At 42.5% G+C, this 22,143-nt stretch overlaps 1 long non-coding RNA gene across 1 annotated transcript in view; it reads left to right on the forward strand.

Annotated features, from left to right (window-relative positions):
- The window catches only part of LOC126334935 (uncharacterized), a 631,345-nt gene that overhangs the window by 579,664 nt on the left and 29,538 nt on the right, over window positions 1-22,143 (forward strand). The gene's annotated exons all lie outside the window — the stretch shown is intronic.

Below are 22,143 nucleotides of genomic sequence, written 5' to 3' on the forward strand. Positions count from 1 at the left end.
TCCACGCTCTCTGTACCTAAACTCACTGGAATTTTATTTATGGGGGAATTTGAAAGCTCTTGTGTATGGAACACCAGTACGTGATGTTCAGAGTGCCCGTGCCCGTGTTATGGAAGGCTGCGAAACTATAGGCAATATTCCAGGAATTCGTCAGCGCATCAAAGATTCATTACGACGGCGGATCTATGCATGTATAAGTGCTCACGGAAGGCATGTCGAACAGCTCCTGTGAGAAAGAGTTGCATGTGGTATGCTGGTGCGTTCTATTCGTGTGTATTTCCCGTGGTTAACGAGTTGGAGAAAATGAATTGAAACATAGAAACAAAGCGTTTCCAGGCCCATATTCACATAACACAATTTCTTCGTCTGCGTGTGAGGAATGTGCCGTGCTATTTGTGCCTTACACTTTTGTTACACCCTGTATGTTGCTCCAAGCAGCGGCTCCTGCTTTACAATCGAACGCCGTCGCAGTGAGTGCACAAGCTAGCTATATAGAAGAAATTGGTCACATTTATGATATATGTGTCGTGTGATCTAATTTTTTGTGAGACTGGAGATAAGGAATCGAACCTTATTCTTTGAAGCAACGAGTTTATTTTCCTCAAAATATATCATAATTACATAAATGTTTTCTCTGAATAGTTGCTTATTTGATGCTCAAATGAGAAACAAATTGTCTCTGTACAGAACTTAAGAAATTAGATTCCACAACGAAATGCTTGTTGTTGCCCTTACAAGTACAATAAATGATTGCTTGACCGAAGCTCACTTGGGACAGACTGTTCTGCTAACGAGTGGTTGATACTTCTAATTGAGCAGAATGTTGGTATGGAACCACGACTGGCTTTCCAAAATCTGTGCAACTCGCCAATGAAAATTAAAACCGGACTGTAGATCCAAAATAAGTAACAATACTGAAGAAGCAACACAAGTTGCGGAAATGACCTCGATAGTTATGAGCTGCTCAGAGGAAATGCAGCGCTAGTGCTTAAACGCGACACTTACTCGAACGATTCAACGAAAACCGCTCCAGGTTACATCGAGGCGCCTCTGTCTCTCGAGCTGTAACCTTACTGCCACGCGACTCCACACCGTCTCAACCTTACTAACGTTCCTCACCGCTCCCAGAAAACAGTGGCTTTGGAGGGGAGGTCCTTTTTTCACTGGCCTATCCGTGTATTATTGTTTTTAGCAGCCTGTCCTGTCTCGGTAGATCAACAATAATCCGAACACGCTATAATGCAGGGGGAGCCTCCCGAAACTTCTTCACTATCGCTCCATATATGCCCATAAACTGGCAAGCGACTGGTACACTGCGCTGTGTCGCCACTCATTGGTTCAGATATCCACACGACAGCCTCTACCTACGCTGGCATCATCCGGACGTTAGATTCTGGAAACCTCCCACACTGAAAAGGGAAAAATACCGCTGTTGCGTGTTTGCAAAGGCCAACAGTAAACGCAGATTCGTTAAACTGGCAATACTCAATGGACTTGTGGTCTCTCTGCTCTGCTTCCAAGACTTGTGCAGACTAGCAGACAATGGAAACCGGCCAGTTTGTGGCCACAACATTTCTGCGAACGAGCAGCCCACTGGGGGGTGTTGACCCGTCTCTTATTCAAAGAGTTGACACCACTCAGGATTCCCGCATATATTCTCAGGTTTGCTTCAGGGAAGAAAAAATTCACATATCTTACTCTAGAAGCCGCTAACTATGTACGATGGTTGTCTAGAAAGTAAGTTCCGATCGGTTGCGAGATGGAAACCACTGGGTAAATTCGGTAAAGCTTTGAACAGGTGGTATATCCGTCAATCGCTTCGCGTCGCTCTTTTCAGTTTTGAGTGAACAGTGAGCACGTAAAGATGCGTAGGGAATAGCGTCTCCCGACAAGTATGAGGGCCTGCTCAGAGATTTTGCCTGTGTCATGCAGCCTACATAACACAACTGTCGAGCAGTTCCTTCTTCATGCCAATTCTCGGCTGCACACTGCAGGTGCAGTGAAGAAGCTACTCCAGCGTTTCCGACGAGAAGTGTTTGATCACCCACAATGCAGTCGGTAACTGGCTCCCCCTGAGTCTCATCTCTGCTCACAAGAACCACTGGCTATGAAGACAAAATTTTTCTACAGGCAACGAGCTCAGACCTATGCAGATAACTGGCCGAAAGCACAGGCGGCTGCTTTCTGTGACGAGGATATAGGAAAGCTGATACAACACTACGAGAACACTCGAAGTTGGAGCGGCGACTATGTAGAGAAGTAGGTGGGAGGTGTACCTAACTGTTGCAAATAAAACGTTTCTGGTTTTCACTGTGGTTTCCATTTCGCGACCGATCTTAACTTACTTTCTGGACAACCCTCGTATTTTCCTAGAGCACATGTACGAACATTAAGCTGCCAATTTTACTTATTATCGCAAACGTCTTGTATGAGTAACACTCATGATGTTGGAAGATATCAGTAGGTAAGTCAATATTTTAAGTTCCCTCTTTTTTTCACCTATTCTTACTTTCTTCCTTTAGGAACTAATATGAGGAGTGTTTCACAGGAGTTCGATTGGGAGCAGATCTCCAGCCGTCGGGTTTTTCTTCTCTTTTTTCATTCCCGTGCAGCAGTAGCAGGAGGCATCTTCTACAATTTCATTTATGTACTTCAGATGTTGTCCACTAGTCCTTTTGTCACTGGCATATCCCTATATTTTTGTTTTTAGCAGCCCATCTTGTCTAGGTAGATGACCAATAATGCGAACCCTTCTTATTTAAATTAATGTTACAAAAAGTTACGTTCTGTCCCAATCTTTTATGAAATTCGTTTTTTGCGGCCCATTTGACTTTCACGATGCTCCTGTCACACTACATCTCAAAAGAATTATGTTTTCTCCTTGTCTAAGAACAGGTTCCGTTTCTCGCACTAATACTTCAAACAGATGCTTTCATAAATATTTCAGCCGGCCGTTGTGACCGAGAGGTTCTAGGCCCTTCAGTCAGAACCGCGCTGCTGCTGCTACGGTCGCAGGTTCGAATCCTGCCTCGGGCATGGATGTGTGTGATGTCCTTAGTTTAGTTAGCTTTAAGTAGTTCTAAATCTAGGGGACTGATGACCTCAGATGTTAAGTCCCGTAGTGCTCAGAGCAATTTGAACCATTTGAAATCTTTTTCTTGATTTGTAGGCTGTTACATTTTTCAGGTATGTTCTCCCTTTAATGAAGGCACTTTTTTCTTCGGCAGTTCTGCTTCTTACTTCTTCTTTGCTTATTATATCTCTGGAGCTCTCGCTTTCTAAATACATCCATACGTCAACTTTTTGCGGTGGCAGGTCACATACATGTATTGGAGCACTGACCTACCCTCCAGTGTCACAAACCACCACCTTTGTTTTATGTTCATATATTTTCAAGTTATTTTCTTTTCCCATTACTTCGTCTATTCTGTTTAACATGTCTTGAAGCCGTCCTCCACTTTCAGTTAAAACACCTGTGTTGTCAGCGTGATTAAACATATATATGTTAGTCAGAAGCAGTCTGAAAAGCTTGTAAGGGTATTGCAGTGTAGGTTGCGCTGAGAAATAATTATTCAGAAAGAAGTTCGGTACTTTACAGTGTTTTCAAGTTAATTAGCATTGAAGTTAGCCAGTTAGGACGTTATTCGCGCAGAGATTATGTCGCCAAACATGGGATTCGTTTTGTTTCATAAAACCGAACAAGAGAGCAATACAACTACTGCACGTGGGACGGTAGTAAGGATCGAACCGGAGCCAGAGGCTTTGCAGTCTCATGCGCTGTCGTCCACGCAATGAGAACAACTGCCACTAGTTATATCCTTGTCCGGCGGGTCGCTTCAATATGCGCACGCAATGGCCTGATTGGCTAACTTCAATGCTAACTATCTCGAAAGCGGCGCTACACATCGAATGTTATTCGTAACAATTATTTCTCAGCAAAATCTACCCTGCGACACCCTTAAAAGCTACTCAGACATTTTCCTACCACCCCGTATATTCTTTCGCCTTTCCCATGTAGCTTTATTACCTCAGAGGCCATGTGGGATAACACAGAGTGACTTCTCGATTAGTAAAGAAATACTACCTGCAGAACGTACAGATAATTTGTAGAACAAAAGTCTTCATGCACTCTTTTGTTTGGACAGTGTTTTAGTCAATAATTAACGTTAAAATTTTTGATCATTACCTTCAGAAATCAACTGGTGGTTGAAACAAGTAGCACCGCACTGGTACCGGAATAAGCAGACACGAGAGAAACTCTCTGGTTCGTGTTGACAACACACAGGATACGCACAAGTAAAATTGTGTGGCACTCTGCGACGACACCTTATAGTTACTGCTGTAGTATACCATACGAGCAAACCAGAGGCTTCTTTACTTGTAGTTACTCGTACCTTAGGTACTTGGGCTATGCACAGCTCTGTTTAAGGATAATAAACTCGCTATAGTCATTGTGTTGAACCTCACGCGTCTACTTTCATGCCCGGCAGCTAGTTCGCTGCAAATAATAACATTTAGCTGTGATCCTGCAGTTAAATAGTAAATGCTTTGGCTATAATTGCGAATCTATAAATAACACAGAAATACAAAGTGAAAGATAATTGAATAATTTAATAACCAAGTTTCTATTCTAGTGTCTGTAAGTAATTTAGACAATGAAGAATTATGATGAATAATGTTTATTCAAGACAGGATATCCCAAGTAAACTGTAAGTGGTCTACGATATTCAGTTATGATACAGGCAGAAAATACCCTTATCATACGCAATAAAGCTAGGTTGAGAGCGCTACGAGAATGGTTGCAAAATCCCCAAACTAAATAGTCATCAAAGATAAGCGAAAACTCAGTCCATTTCACGATCACAATACGTGAAATACTCATCAGGCCAAAACAGTTCAGAGTTCAACACGATGATTCACAAATTGAGTCATTTAATACAAAGAACAGTAACTCATACCGTGTCTATTGTCAGTTCCTTAATATAAGCGGAATACCTTAAGAGTCCTACTAGAGAGAAGATTCAGACATGTCGAAACGTAAAGTCCGCTCAAAACAATTTTAAACATGGGTATTTCTCAGCGAGCGTATTAAAGTCTGAACATAGGAATCTCACAGCCAACCGGTTGCAAATAACTGTTTGGTACCATGACCTAGGTTTTGACATCTCTAAGGATGTCCTCATCAGAGTGAAATTTTGAGAAACCATAAAATGGCATTGCGCGAATGCAATGGTCAGAGCTAAGAGCAGATATGCTCAAGAGCACACTCTCGCAATGAAGTTTTACGGTTTCTCAAAATTTCACTCTGGTGAGGATATCCTTAGAGGCGTCGAAACCTAGGTCAGTGTACCAAAAAGTTATTTGCAAACGGCTGGCTGTGTGATTCCTATGTTGGTCGCCTCAAAAGTTAGAGTAATGTAGCGGCCATTCACCACCAAGAGTAAATTACCTATATGGCGGTGTCACACATGTTACCAGAGGCACGCCTACCCTCTTCCAGCAATCAACATGAAGTCTCCACAGTCGCTCCCTTAAGATGTTCACTTGGAAAATCCCAACCTCCACCTGGCCATCTCCATGAAAAGTACATTGTTCTTACTTTCTGCAGACATGATTTGACTCACTTAGTCGCTTTACAAACTAAACTAATATAATACTTCAGTATTTAAGCAAAGAAATATTATAAACATTGTCACACTTCTATAATTTACAATAATTGGAAACAGGGGTTTGTTCATAAATAAATAAGATAATATTCTTGCGCAAGGGCGCTCACTTTAAGCTACAATAAAATATGGTTAAATTTTGCTTAGACAATTAATTATGTCTTCTTGACAGAAGCGTCTTTTGGTTGTCTCTTCAACTGTGATGTCCAGTAAGACATACAAATGACCACTTTTAAATTAGCACAATTTTTAATAGCATTAGCAATCAACATTTAAATAAAAGTGCTAGCCAAATTGTAACCAGTTCGTTGAATAACTACTCAAGTGTGACAATACGTGAGATATTGACGCAGATTTAGTTTACTGTGCAGGATACAATGTTCTGACAATCAATTCCGTGATGGGAAAGATATAAAAGACGTCGAAAAACAACTAAAATATATAAAATATATATATATTTTATATAAAAATACATATTGGATACTTCATGCTGATGGCTGGAAGAAGGTAGACGTTCCTCTGGTAACATGTGTGACGCAGCCATATAGGCAACTTATTCTGGGTGGTGAATGGCCGCTATAGTGCAACGCTATCATCTGAGATGCCGTCTGTAGAAATAGCAAGAAGCAACACAAAATTGTTAATTCGGGTATTCATTGTGCTAATGTTTATTCATACCGATATGTTAAATCCTGTAGTTTCAAACATCGCTGGTGTATTCAGGTTTGCATCAATATTTGCTTTAAACTATTATAGATTCACAGAGAGCTGTATGAAGGCGTCTTTCAGCTTGTTAGATAGTCAACAATTTCTTGGAGCATTGTCTGTCCGCCAAAGTTACCTGCACTGGAGTTAACCCACATCCGATCCTTTGCTGACGCGGCCACGGCGACCCACCGGCTACGAGTCGCTCTGTGTCCTGGGGCCGCACAAATCAGAGGCGCAAACCCCCCCCCCCCCCCCCCCCCCCTTGCGAGGCCAACCGCATTGCCCACCGCGTCGGCCACGGCAGTGAGCACGCACTCTATTCGTTTCTTTCCTCAGTCGACTGTATCGAGTTATCGAGTAGCTATACTGCCCCTATGTAACATGCGCGTCCGCTTCATCGTATTTTCTACGTGTCTGTCTGGCACATTAGATAGCTAACACATACTCGTAGCTACGAGAAAAGAATAGGAAAGGTACCTCAAGATACACTACTGGCCATTAAAAGTGCTACACCAAGAAGAAATGCAGATGATAAATGGGTATTCATTGGACAAATATATTATACTAGAACTGACATGTGATTACATTTTCATGCAATTTGGGCGCATAGGTCCTGAGAATTCAGTACCCAGAACAACCACCTCTGGCCGTAATAACGGCCTTGATGCGCCTGGGCATTGAGTCAAACAGAGCTTGGATGGCGTGTGCAGGTACAGCTGCCCATGTAGCTTCAACACGATACCACAGTCCATCAAGAGTAGTGACTGGCGTATTGTGGTGAGCCAGTTGCTCGGCCACCATTGACAAGGCGTTTTCAATTGGTGAGAGATCTGGAGAATGTGCTGGCCAGGGCAGCAGTCGAACATTTTCTGTATCCAGAAAGGCCCGAACAGGACCTGCAACATGCGGTCGTGCAGTATCCTGCGGAAATGTAGGGTTTCGCAGGGATCGAATGAAGGGTAGAGCCACGGGTCGTAACACATCTGAAATGTAACGTCCACTGTTCAACGTGCCGTCAGTGCGAACAAGAGGTGACCGAGACGTGTAACCAATGACACCCCATACAATCACAATACAATCACGCCAGTATGGCGATGACGAATACACGCTTCAAATGGGCGTTCACCACGATGTCGCCAAACACGGATGCGATCGTCATCATGATGTAAACATAACGTGGATTCATCTGAAAAAATGGCGTTTTGCCATTCGTGCACCCAGGTTCGTCGTTGAATACACCAGCAGGCGCTAGTGTCTGTGTTGCAGCGTCAAGGGTAACCGCAGCCATGGTCTCCGAGCTGATAGCCCATGTTGCTGCGAACGTCGTCGAACTGTTCGTGCAGATGGTTGTTCTCTTGCAAACGTCCCCATCTGTTGACTCAGCGATCGAGACGTGGTTGCACGATCCGTTACAGCCATGCGGATAAGATGCCTGTCATCTCGACTGCTAGTGATACGAGGCCATTGGGATCCTGCACGGCATTCCGTATTACCCTCCTGAACCCACCGATTCCATATTCTGCTAACCGTCATTGGATCTCGACCAACGCGAGCAGCAATGTCACGATACGATAAACCGCAATCGCCATAGGCTACAGTCCGACCTTTATTAATGTCGGAAACGTGATGTACGCATTTCTCCTCCTTACACGAGGCATCACAACAACGTTTCACCAGGCAACGCCGGTCAGCTGCTATTTGTGTATGAGAAATCGATTGGAAAAAAAAGGTTCCAATGGCTCTGAGCACTATGGGACTTAACATCTGAGGTCATCAGTCCCCTAGAGCTTAAAACTACTTAAACCTAACTAACCTAAGGACATGACACACATCCATGCCCGAGGCAGGATTTGAACCTGCGACCGCAGCGGTCGCGCGCTTCCGGAGTGTAGCGCCTAGAAACGCTCGGCTCGGTTGGAAACTTTCCTCATGTCAGCACGTAGTAGATGTCACCGCCGGCGCCAACCTTGTGTGAATGCTCTGGAAAGCTAATCATTTGCATATCACAGCATCTTCTTCCTGTCGGTTAAATTTTGCGTCTGTAGCACGTCATCTTCAGGTTTAGCAATTTTAATGGCCAGTAGTGTATCTTTAGCGCCCGCTCCTTGACGTTTCCCTGTATCCGATACTGGCACTAATTCGCAAACAACTGTAAGCGGCCGATTACCTGACCCACCTACACGTCAAGTTACAACTCGTTCGACGACAATTGCGAAGTTGCTGTTCCAACCGGTGTCGGAGAGAGCACAGTTTTAGAAAAACTGCGACCCGCCCTTACTTGGTTCACTACTGAATTGCTAGTGCATTTTGTGACCAAGGTCCTTCGCTTGGACGAAGTACCTCCATGAAATCCACACGACGTCTTCATGACACATATAAATTAATTAGCTTTGTATTCTTACGATTTATTATTCGTGAGTTATGGACAGGAGGCGACAGGTCCTTAATCACCATGTTTTGCGAAAAATGGTATGTTCTCGTATGTTTTCGATTACTTTCGGCGTTTTCTGGAAATTATTTCAGTTTCTGCAGACATCTGAAAGTCACTCTGTGTGTTGGACGCTCGAAAATGGTAGTGTGACGTCCCTTGAGCAGCAGCACCGCGCTCACAACCGCCTGCAGGCTTTCGGGCTTGTTTACCTCTTTGCCTCGCCTGTGGCGCTCTCCCCCTGCGCGGCGCGGCAGGCCTCGTTATTGCCGTCTGCGCAACACGCTGCGTAAACACGCACCGGCACGCATTGCTGATTTTCCAATTACTGTCCCTGTCGACGCCAAGCGCAAAATCCCCGTGCTACGCGGGCTGTATTTCATCGTCGAATTACCTGGACGGTTTTATCTGGTTGTTTCATTTTACAGAATTTATGTAGTAGCTAATTAACTGTTACGTGTTAAATACATACAATTAGCGAAGTGTTCACACATGTAGACTCTCAAGATACATCTAGTTACAGCCATAACTTCGTACGAACGTTTATATTTTACAAACGCAAATTAAAACAAATTCACTGCCACAGCCTGCGCACCCTTGTTACTGCATTGGTGTGTAATTTCACGACGAGTCAGGCTTTGAACCTATGATGTGTGAATATTTGAACAAGCTAACCCAGAGAGAGATAAACTACTTCTTCCAACTTCTTTTTCCCTACTTTGGCAACGTCGGAGGCAGAGAGAGAGAGAGAGAGAGAGAGAGAGAGAGAGAGAGAGAGAGAGACCACATACCCTTCATAATAAACAACTGAAGGCCCCTGTCACATATCAATGTATAAAATACTAAGGACTGTACTTTGGTTTTTCATATCGCGAACAAATAGCGAAGGATAAACAGCGCTATCATCACTATTATGCCGAACTGAAGAGAGTTCTGCCTACCGAAAATGCTACGTCGAAATACAGGATGAAATGAAATTACAGTGAAATGAATAGCCTTAGTTGCACACAGGCGTTGACATAAGTCAACGGCGACGGTTGAAAATGTGTGCCCCGACCCTGACTCGAATCTGAGATCTCTTGCTTACATTGCAGGAGCTCTATCCATTTAAAATAAAATTCTGTGTTGATCTCATTTTTTAAAAAAATTCTTTGTTGATCTCATTTTGTTCTATTTTGTTCGTTGTATATGATCGGCGCGGACGTCTCATGACACCCGTTCAGGTTGTTCGTTAAACCGTACTCGCAGTTTCTTTTATTACAGAGTGTAGCTAAACCCTCTGACCGAACACGCTGAGCTACCGTGCTGGCAAAGAAACAAAACCGGGTGCCGGATCCATCTGAGCCACCGAGGACACAGAGGATAGCGCGACTGCAGGGACTTATCTCTGGCACGCCTCCTGTGAGATTGACGTTCGCAACGTATTGTCCCGCACTACATTCATAGTGCCCCTGCCCATTATTACTCGAGGCATGGCTCACCAGCCATTGACCATCTTCTTCTGTGCGGCTGCATAAACAGCGCTCGAAGTCTTATGGAAAACGGTAGTAAAGCCGCGAGTAGTGAGTATAATGGGTGTGGGCACTATGAATATTTTGCGAACGTAAGTCTCACGGGAGGCGAGCCAGATATAAGTCCGTGCAGTCGCACTATCCTCTGTATCCTCGGTGGCTCACACGGATAGAGCGTCTGCCATGTAAGCAGGAGATCCCGGGTTCGAGTACCGGTCGGGGCACACATTTTCCACTGTCGCCGTTGACTTATGCAGCTAAGGGTATTCATTTCATTATAACGAGCTGTATGATCACCGATGGTATCTTCTCTTTCCGACTTGTCCGGAAGAACAGATATACCATTTTCATACATATAAATAGAATGAAGTGTCGCACTGTACGGGGTACATCTACATCTACATCTACATCCATACTCCGCAAGCCACCTGACAGTATGTGGCGGAGGGTACCCTGAGTACCTCTATCGGTTCTCCCTTCTATTCCAGTCTCATATTGTACGTGGAAAGAAGGATTGTCGGTATGCTTCTGTGTGGGCTCAAATCTCTCTGATTTTATCCTCATGGTCTCTTCGCGAGATATACGTAGGAGGGAGCAATATACTGCTTGATTCTTCGGTGAAGGTATGTTCTCGAAACTTTAACAAAAGCCCGTACCGAGCTACTGAGCGTCTCTTCTGCAGATTCTTCCGCTGGAGTTTATCTATCATCTCCGTAACGCTTTCGCGATTACTAAATGATCCTGTAACGAAGCACGCTCCTCTCCGTTGGATCTTCTCTTTATCTTCTATCAACCCTGTCTGGTACGGATCCCACACTGCTGAGCAGTATTCAAGCATTGGGCGAACAAGCGTACTGTAACCTACTTCCTTTGTTGTCGGATTGCATTTCCTTAGGATTCTTCCAATGAATCTCAGTCTGGCATCTGCTCTACCGACGATCAACTTTATATGATCATTCCATTTTAAATCACTCCTAATGCGTACTCCCAGATAATTTATGGAATTAACTGCTTCCAGTTGCTGACCTGCTATTTTGTAGCTAAATGATAAGGGACCTATCTTTCTATGTATTCGCATCACATTACACTTGTCTACATTGAGATTCAATTGCCATTCGGTGCACCATGCGTCAATTCGCTGCAGATCCACCTGCATTTCAGTACAATTTTCCATTGTTGCAACCTCTCGATACACCACAGCATCATCTGCAAAAAGCCTCAGTGAACTTCCGATGTCATCCACCAGGTCATTTATGTATATTGTGAATAGCAACGGTCCTATGACACTCCCCTCCGGCACACCTAAAATCACTCTTACTTCGGAAGACTTCTCTCCATTGAGAATGACATGCTGCGTTCTGTTATCTAGGAACTCCTCAATCCAATCACACACTTGATCTGATAGTCCGTATGCTCTTACTTTGTTCATTAAACGACTGTGGGGAACTGTGTCAAACGCCTTGCGGAAGTCAAGAAACACGGCATCTACCTGTGAACCCGTGTCTAAGGCCCTCTGAGTCTCGTGGACGAATAGCGCGAGCTGGGTTTCACACGACCGTCTTTTTCGAAACCCATGCTGATTCCTACAGAGTAGATTTCTAGTCTCCAGAAAAGACATTATACTCGAACATAATACGTGTTCCAAAATTCTACAACTGATCGACGTTAGAGATATAGGTATATAGTTCTGCACATCTGTTCGACGTCCCTTCTTGAAAACGGGGATGACCTGTGCCCTTTTCCAATCCTTTGGAACGCTACGCTCTTCTAGAGACCTACGGTACACCGCTGCAAGAAGGGGGGCAAGTTCCTTCGCGTACTCTGTGTAAAATCGAACTGGTATCCCATCAGGACCAGCGGCCTTTCCTCTTCCGAGGAGGACCGAACGAAGCCGAGACAGACCGAGCCTCGGCCAGGACGTGGTCCTCTCACCGGGCACACACGTTGTCTGGCACGCCGTGGCCAGCCCTGCTGTGCAAAACACCCGTGACTCCCAAAAATTTGTGATTAACAGGTCTGATATTCTACTTGTAAGACAGAGGTTGGTTATTCCTCCTTGTGTTTTTTTTGGTATGCTCTCTGTGGATGCAGAAATCTTTATCTGGCCGCGTTGGGGACGTGTGATACGCTGTGCCACGTCGCGTGGAGCAACGAGGAAAGGCGGTTACTCGCTCGCTCTGGAGCAGCATCGCTGCAAATAGTGAGTGCGGTTTGTTTATGAGACCGGCCGCGTCCACCTGCTGATTCGTGGATACTGAAGGCGATGCAGCATGGATTTAGAGTAGTGGTATAATGTGTGTAACCGAATAGGACGCACACAGTGGATTCTTACGGTGCACTTCAAATAAAACCAGGTACTATAATTTGATGTGGCTGTACTAGTTACCACTCATAGAGATTGCGCCTACAGAACTTATTTTAACTGCGTTCACGGATTTGGCCATGCAATGTGTTCGTGATATTTTATGTAGGGACTGATTCTGTATCAATGCACGTCGTTAATAGACTTATTAATTTATAGTGTCTCTATGAATCTAACCGCTCACTGCATTTTAGTATTGTTTATATCGACAGGCTTCGTAATAGTGCACATTGTTGACGCACAGTCGGCGTGTTACACTAGTGGACAGTGCTGCTGTAGTGTCGGACTGCGCAGGAATCCATAGTTTCCCGTTGTTTCGGGGTAGACTGTGACATTTTTTTTGTATTTGTGTGAGCTGGAGTGGAATGCCATTCATACGCCAAAGTACATGTTGTAACACAAAGGATCCAGCAGACTACGCCAGGGAAGTTACCGTTTTCCTTATGGTTATCTGTAAAGTGAGAGACGGCGGGCCGGCCGCGGGGGCCGTGGCGGTTCTACGCACTTCAGTCCGGAACCGCGTGACTGCTACGGTCGCAGGTTCGAATCCTGCCTCGGGCATGGATGTGTGTTATGTCCTTAGGTTAGTTAGGTTTAAGTAGTTCTAAGTTCTAAGGGACTGATGATTTCAGATGTTGAGTCCCATAGTGTTCAGAGCCATTTGAACCATTTTTGAAGAGTCGGCGGAGATCTTGTTTGTATATTTTGTACGGAGCACATTGTACTCATGTGGCAGCGATGTAGATGCTTCTGACACAGTACACTGGTAGCCAAGATCGCATAAATTCTTTTTATTGCATGATTACCGGTTTCTGCGAAACTAAAGCCGCCATCATCGGATCTTAGGACACGTACACGTCACAACATCAAGGCACACAATGGTGATATTAATAGCTGCCTGTAACACGCAGTCCTTACAAAAGTGTCGTGAGTAGCACATAGGCGTCCAAGAGAGATGATATTATAAATGTTAAGTGTCTCCATCACATACAAGCGCACGCTAGGTACATCTCTTGGTTATTAATATCACCATTGCGTGCCTTGATGTTGTAACCTGTATGTTTCCTAAGATACGATGATGGCGGCTTTAGTTTCGCAGAACCGCTAATCATGGAATAAAAAGAATTCCTGCGATCTTGACTACCAGTTTATTGTGTTTGTAAATTGTTGAAATGAGCACGTGTTGTGGTAAAATACATTTGAATTTAAATTATATTTGAGTTTAAAGAAAACTAGTAGTTTGTATAATAAAAATGGCTCTAAAAATGCTTCTATGATGCTGAAAAAATCTCGTAGCTGATTTTGGAGATTTTTTTTATTTACACATTCAAAAAGTGTTTCGGGCCCAGCCAAACGTCTGGTGACCTGTCAGCAATTTAAATTTGGCATAACAAACTCTTCCCATAATACAAATGCAAGTATATACAATTGCAAGCTTGACAAGCACACGAAAATAATAAAAAATCGAGATCATCAAAATAGGAGAAAGTGTATATACCATATGCACTTATATAAGCTCAAGAGGCTGTTTTAAATTCCGTACGTCAAGATATGCATGTGGTATATCAGGTGCAGTAACTATGTACTCGCACAGACAGAAAGCGAATGTACCAGGGCCAGAGCTGCAGTTTACGCGTGGCACCTTGGTGGCAACGTGGCGGAACAGCCAGTATCGTAAGTAAGTTTGGTGGTGGTGGGTTTGACATTGAAAGGGACCAAACTGCATGGCCATCGGTCCCTTGTGTGTAAGTTTTGTACCCACACTAGTAACAATGACAAAAGTAAAGCTCAAAGGCATAAAAACGTGTCAAATATGACAGAAAATATTACATATATGAAAATGATAGCATATAATAATAATTCAAAATTTCGGCAAACGTCTCCGCATATTTGGTGTTATAAACAGTGGTCGCAAAGAGCGCACGATTTTTACACCAATGGCGATTGAAGACATCAAAAACATGAAGAAATCAACCTTTTGTTCCACTGAACTGTAATATCGGTCATGGAGCCACCGTCTATGTGCGAATATTTCTAGGTCTTCCAAGATATCCATATAAACACTTTTATTCTCATAATGAGGAACCTATAAATTGGTTTCTACGTCACAAAGCTGATGACTGCACTGAAGTAAATGAACTCCTAGCCAGGATAACCGTGTTCCCTATATCGTGTTCTGAACTCCGTCCCATTCTGTCCGATGTAAAACTTGTCACAAGCTTCTCAATTTTATAGAACCCCCATCACAAAACTTATTAACAGGCTGCTCTATACTATGTCGGAGGAGTTCCCCCAATTTGTTAAAAAACTGTAGCCTACCATTACGTTATGCATTTTATTAGTATTTAGAGTGGGTGGGCCAACACACGTCACAGCAGCATATCTAACTTTTTCGTTCTTTGCTCCGGCCCCTTCGTGAATCTGTGACAAATTTTTCACCCATTTTCATTACATCACTTTCTCTAAATCCATTTTCCATCCCTGTTTCCCTGTCGATGACCTTCTGGCCAAGTGAATTTTTTTTTAACCTGTGGAGCGCTGAAAGGAAAAATTCTGCCTTGTGTAATGGGGTATGATTAAATACTTGCATTTGTGTTATGGGAAGAGTTTGTAATCACAAATTTTAATTGCTGGCAGCTCATACTAGACGATGGGCTAGGCCCGAAACAGTGTGAATGTAGAAATAAAAAAATCTCCAAAAACAGCAACGAGATTTTTTTCGGCAACCAACAAGCATTTTTAGATTCATTGTTATTATATTTGTCTTGGTTGCCAACCTCTACCAGAACTTTAAGTCTGAAATAAACAAGTGGTTGCTATTTAAAGGAATTCGATTGCAGAGTGTTTTTGTAAATTTTTTAAACTAAGTAAATTTCCGAAGCACTTTTTTCAACTGGTCGTTACGCCTGCGCTTAATTTATTGTGATAATAAATGCTGTAAAATTATATATACCCAGAGTACTTAAAAGGTTTTGCTGCCCTCTTTCATTTAAACCTTTGTGTTACAATAGTTTCACTGTGAAACCACTTTTTGCTGCATTGTATCCCTTTGCGGCATAGGTGACTCTCTGTGAGACCACCGTCTCACCCTTCTTTGTAATACACTGTAGCGGAATTTCGATGAACTAACTCAATAAATATTGAGAGAGCAACGCTGCGAGAGAACCGGATTTCTGCGCGTGTTTTCCGTGCACGTCCGACATATTGTGAGTCAGACACGTTGTTTTGTGTAATCCAGGTGCTGTACTTTATTCAATGTATGTAACATTTTTATACACGCTACGACATATATTCTAGATTAAAAATATGTCTAAAGTTTGAATATACCACATTATTTGAAACAGTGAGAAGCGTAAGTGTTGGTGGTTTCGCTGTGAAACTACAGTACTAATGTGATACCTTTACTGTACAAAGCTTCTATTCTTATATACAGTAAGTTATTTAACTTTTACCTCTATTTAGATACATTAAACATACACCTTGGCGGAATTAGATGAGGCTACTGTCTACAACCTTTTTGAGGATATTCCAAGCGATTTGTCAGAACTGTCAGAATCTGAAGAGGATGAAGATGTAATCTGGAGGTTGTTACTCAGGCCCTTGGACAGGAAGCCCTCACGCTCCTACCTTCTTTAGCAGCTGAGAAAGAAGTTTCTGAAGCTCCAGCTGATGTCAGGGAACTTCTTCCTTTCGTCCAAGACTTTACAGAACCAAAGTGGGCACGTGAGTTCTGTGACTATGATCATGTAAATTTTGTGGAGGAAACTGGGCCTTCGCCCAATTTCGATAATCTTTCTTCCCCAGTCGACTTTTTCCTTGAACTTTTTACGAATGAGACATTGGAGGAAATAGTGTATCAGAAAAATTTATGTGCTATGCCAGTGGGTGGTGGCATCAATCCGCACTCTACAAATATAGATGAGATGAAAGAATTTTTAGGTATAAATTATGGGTACAAAAGCCTCACCTAGTTTTAGGTATTACTTGTCATCTTTCCCAGCATTGCGGGATGAATTCATTGCCCACAGAATACCACTGAATAGATTCGTGTGGCTCCTTTCTAATTTACATTTAAATGACAATGAGAAACAAACAGAGGAGATCACCAGACTATGACAAACTATATAAACTACGACCATTGTTAAATTCTCTCTCCACAACCTACAAAAATTGTTACAAGCCATCTAAGAAACAAAGCACTGACGAGTAAATGATTAAGTTCAAAGGGAGATCATTTATGAAAATGTATGTGCCACAGAAATCCATAAAAAGGGGTTACAAAGTGGGGGTAATGGGGGACGAAACTGAGTATATTTGTGAATTTAAAATCTAAGATATGGAACCCAGGTAGAAAAGGACCTAGGTGGAAGAGTTGTTACTGATTTGACTAGAACAATGGTTGGTCATGGTTAAGAAATATGCGTAGATAACTATTTTACATCAGAACCATTTTTCAAAAACCTCCTTTTGCATAAGATATATGCCTGTGGCACAATTAAAAGTGTCAGGAAATACTTGCCAAAAGATTTTAAATCTGATGAATATTATACTCGTGGGAAATCAGAGTGGAGGATCTGGGAGGGAGTAACCTGCACTAAATGGATGGACAAAAAATCTGTTCTTTTTCTCTCAAACTTCCATAATCCAAACCAAGAAAAAAAGATGGCACTCAGGAAGCAATAAAATGTCTGAAAGTCATATGTGACTACAATACTTCAATGGGTTATATTGACAAAGCAGACATGCTCAAATCAAGTCATGAATTAGACAGGAAAAGCAAGAAGTTGTGGCACAGAATATTTTTCCATTTCTTGAACGTCACTGTCGTGAATGCCTGTGTCATATATAAAGTAAAAATGGGAGGAACACCACTGAATTTAAAAGGTTTAAAGATACTAGTGGTTGAGGGTCTGTTTGTGCAAGGCAGCATTTCTCCTGGCAGGAAAAGGAGAGAAATTTCCCGTCCATCATCATTTATGAAGACATTTAGACTAAAAGTCTCTGTGGATAATAGACAATCTAATGAACCGCATATTCCTGTTCATAGCAAATTGAAACGCTGTCCAAATTGTAGTTCAAAAAAGGAACCCCATAGGACCAGATGGTCATTCAGTGTATGTGATGTCGGATTTCGAACAGATAAAAGAAACCGTTTTTGGAGTATCATGAAAAGTAGAAACAAGTGTTGTATGTAATGTACTTTGAAATTTTTGCATCAAAGAAAAAAAATTCTGACCTCAGTTTATAAAAAATATATGTATGAAAGAAAATGAAACATAAGTGTAATAAAATATTGAAAATTAAAAATTAGTGGATTTCTGAAAGACGTTGAACAACCTCTTGTGTCACAGTGGTTTCATAGTGAAACCACTTATGTATATTTTTTTATAAAAATTGAAATAAGTTTTAAAAATGTGTAATGTGCTCCAGTAATGCAATGAAGAAGGATAAGATCAAATTTCAGTGCATATCAAGTCCAAAAGTATTTGTGTGACTCAAAGGGTTAAGTCGTTACACACGTTTATCATTAAAGTAAAAATATACTTTGTATTGATTCTGACTCAAGTTATTAATAAATGAATAAGTGTTTAAATGTAAATATGAACTGAGTCAATAGATTCCACCCATTAATCCTTTCCATCCTAGCAAACACACCGCAGTGAGATGTGCAGGAAGAAGAACGACATAAATCTTCGAACAGAAGTGCAAAGAAGATTAAAAGAACTGGCGACAGAAAAACTATGTTAATGAACTTTTGGGCTAATTAAAAGCATTGGCGACAGAAAATGTATGAGCTTAATATATGTATGGCGCAATTTTCCTGAACGAGGCCAAAAGGTTGATTTATTTCTTTAGCGTACGGATGCATCGCAAACAAAGAATATTGCAATCATTTAAAACTACAATAATATGCAGGACATGAATCTAGTCTACTGATCCTTCCATCATTACCAGGAACTTCGTTGGATCCCCACGGAAACCTCTGAGAGGACGTTCTTGAATCAGATGGTGAACAGTCTGCTCTCAGCGCGTCACAACTTGGCGAAGATATTTTTTTTCAACTTGTGCAAAGAGTCGGCACACCTTCCGGTTTTGGTTCGCATTCGGTAAAGCACCGACCAGATCTTGTGTGGTAATTAAAAGCCTGGTGGCTTGGTAGATATGCATGACACCTTAAGTTGTTGTGTGGTAGCATAAATCTGCCATGTATGCCACCAGCAGTCATCAGTATTAAAGGTGTTTCCATCTAACGTTCTTGCTGTTCCCAGATGTGGGTGACGAGAGCGAAGCCAGCGTTTGCTGATGCTAGGAATTTCTGCGTGAAAAGGGAGGTTAGGATTTATTTACGTTATGTCTCCCATACAAGTGCACTTTTTCGCTGCATAGATGGAGGTAGGTGTGGGCCTCATGATTCGGGTCATAAGGAGTGTGGTATGGTTGAACTTCGTGTCAGCAAGTTTTATGTGAGTACTATTAATCCAGACTGGCGAGAAATACTCCACAGCACGATATACCAATCCTAGAGCTGAATTACGGAGTGTTAGTGCGGTTGATCCCTGTGATGTGCCACAGAATTTCTGGAGGATGTTATTTCGAGTTTATATTTTGGCAGGTGTTCTTAATGGATGTTATTCGTAACTGAGCGTTCTGTCAAGAGTGACCGGAAGATATTTTGATTTTTTGCTGAGCCATGCTCACTCCGAACTATGCGTTTCCTTGAACTTGGCTGTCTGTCTGTCTTTGGTTTCCCACAGTTGTTGCGGTTATGCCCTGGTTCTTCCTCCTACGTGTGGCAGCAACACCGATTCAGAAAATATCGTTCCCGTGGAAGAAATCTAGCTCGTTTTATCTCGCGAAGTAACGGGTGCTGTCGACAGGGGTGTCAGATTGATTTCATGTTTTTAGATTTCCAGAAGGATTTTGACACAGTTCCTCACAAGCGTCTTCTAAACAACTTGCTTGTCTACGATTAATCGCCCCAGTTGTGTGACTGGATTCGTGATTTCCTGTCAGAAAGACACGTTTCGTAGTAAGTGACGGCAAGTGATCGAATAAAACAGAAGTAATGTCTGATGTTCCGAAAGGATTTGGTATAGATTCTCTGCTGTTGCTAATCTACATAAACGCTTTAGGAGACAGTTTGAGCAGCCCTGTTATATTGTTTGCAGATGATGTCATTTACCGTCGTATAAAGTCACCATATGACCAAAACAAATTGCAAAATGATTTAGAAAAGACATCTGTACTGTGCGAAATGCGGCAATTCAATGTAAATAACTAAAAGTGTGAAGTGATGCACATGATTAGTGAACAGGATCCGCTAAATTTCTGTTACAGTATAAAACACCCAATTGTAGGGGCTGTAAATTCATCTGAATACTTAGGGACTACGATTACAAGAAACTTAAACTGGAATGGTCACATAGGTAATGTTGTGGGTAAAGCAACACTAAAGACTGTGATTTACTGGCAGGGCACCTACAAAATATAACAGGTCTGCTAGTGAAACTGCTTACACTACGTCTGTGCACCCTCTATTCGAGTACTGCAGTGCGATGTGCTATGAGCATCAGGTACGATTGACGGAGGACATCGAAAATGTTAAAAAAAGAGTAACTCGTTTTGTATCGTCGCAAAAAAAGTGAGAAAGTGCCGCAGATATGATACGCGAATTGGGGTGGCAATCGTTAAAGAAAAGGCGATTTTAATTGCGGCGGGATGTTCTCATGAAATTTCACTCACCCACTGTGGCCACACGGCGTGAAAACATTTTTTTGGCGCCCACGTACGAAGGGAACAATGACAATCATAATAAAATAAGAGGAATCAGAGCATTCACGGAAGGCTTAAGTGTTAGTTTTTCCCATGCGGTGTTCCAGAGTCGAACGATAGAGAATTAACTTGAAGGTGGTTCGATGAACCGTTTGCAAGACACTTAATTCTGAGTTGCAGAGTAATCGCACAGATGTAGATTACAGAATCTACAGCAATTGGTGTAAAATACATCTCTGTTAAATACATGAAGTATAAAATTTGACTAATTGTCACGACGATTCTTTCCACAAATTTCCACTGTAGTAGGGCTACACAATCGACGTGTGGTAATATGTACAAACTTCATATAAGCTCAGTTAGAACAATACCTATACAAGGGAACACCTCTCCATCAATATTCATAATAGACAGGTCAAATACAGTTCAGAGATACAATTCCGGTGTTGGAAGAAGTAGAAATTACTCGTTCATCGAAGAACATCAGGCTGTAGTTATGTGTTGCGGGCATATCTAGTGTATTATTTTTTGACCACAGATAAAGTGAATAAACATCAAGTTAAGACAGCGACTGGTAGTGAATGGTGACAATGGTGCATTACCCAAAAAAGGACGCCTCAGTTGCGTACAAAACGAAATACACTCTCAACACAGAAAAAATAAAAATGTACCGTTGTTAACACGAAAAATAATTTCTTTCGTTGAGCTCTTTGTTGGTTATCTTATAGTTCAGATGAAATGTTGAGAGTTGTGTGGTAGCGGTACTTGGCCGTAACCTACTGGTAAATATTACACCACTCATCGGAACACGGGAAGTTTGATAATTAGGAGGAAAAACAAATGAGCAGTAGCATTGTGCGGGACGATATACAGTCCTATTCGACACGAATTCCAGTTGCAGGTTTTTAGGTGGATTGTGTATTTAGAGAGTTCGGCGGACAAATCAAACTACAAACACGCCCTGGGCGCGCGTCCCCTGCTTTTTGTGCAGATGAAACGTTTACCGTGCGCGTTAGTTGCACGCGCCGTGCTAATCCCGCCGGTTCGGAACTGCACGACACGGCAGGGCACTGTATATTGTGTTGTGTTCGCGAGGCTGGGTAATTTTTCAGGCGCTCCGCGCACAAAGCTGGAATTAAGCGCTCATTGAGGCCGGCCGCTTTGACGGGCTGCGCGCCCGCTACCTGCTCTGCGGCAATGCGGGGCTGCGCGCGGCCACATACTGCCCGAAGCGCTCGCTCCGGTCCCACAACAGGGCGCCACCTAAACAAAAATGTTACACCACACGGGTGCGTGCAGAATGGCACGACCTCTGCACTTTGTTAATCAAACAGAAGACGCGGAAATCGTAACCAAGCATCCCACAGAAAATGAGTATCACGGGGAATAGTTCTATCAGATGTTGTGATGGTTTCGCACAGAATTGTAACATGGTCGCAACCCTATAATATCGAACCAAGGGTGCACAGATTTAACCTAACTTCACCAACAAAATTTCGGGAATTGTTTAGGGATATTATCTGATCGCTTTGATGTAATGAATCTGTGTTCTCCGATGAATTGTTACAGGGTAATATAATTACAATCCCGGTCGGGGCACACATTTTGAGCTGTCCACATCGAGGTATATCAGCAACACCTGTCGGCAGCTGAGGGTTTCGGTTAGTCATCATTTATTCCAGGGAAAAGCTGCAT

Source organism: Schistocerca gregaria, chromosome 2 (genome assembly GCF_023897955.1).
Source record: "Schistocerca gregaria isolate iqSchGreg1 chromosome 2, iqSchGreg1.2, whole genome shotgun sequence".
In the NCBI taxonomy this organism is placed as follows: Eukaryota; Metazoa; Arthropoda; class Insecta; order Orthoptera; family Acrididae; genus Schistocerca; species Schistocerca gregaria.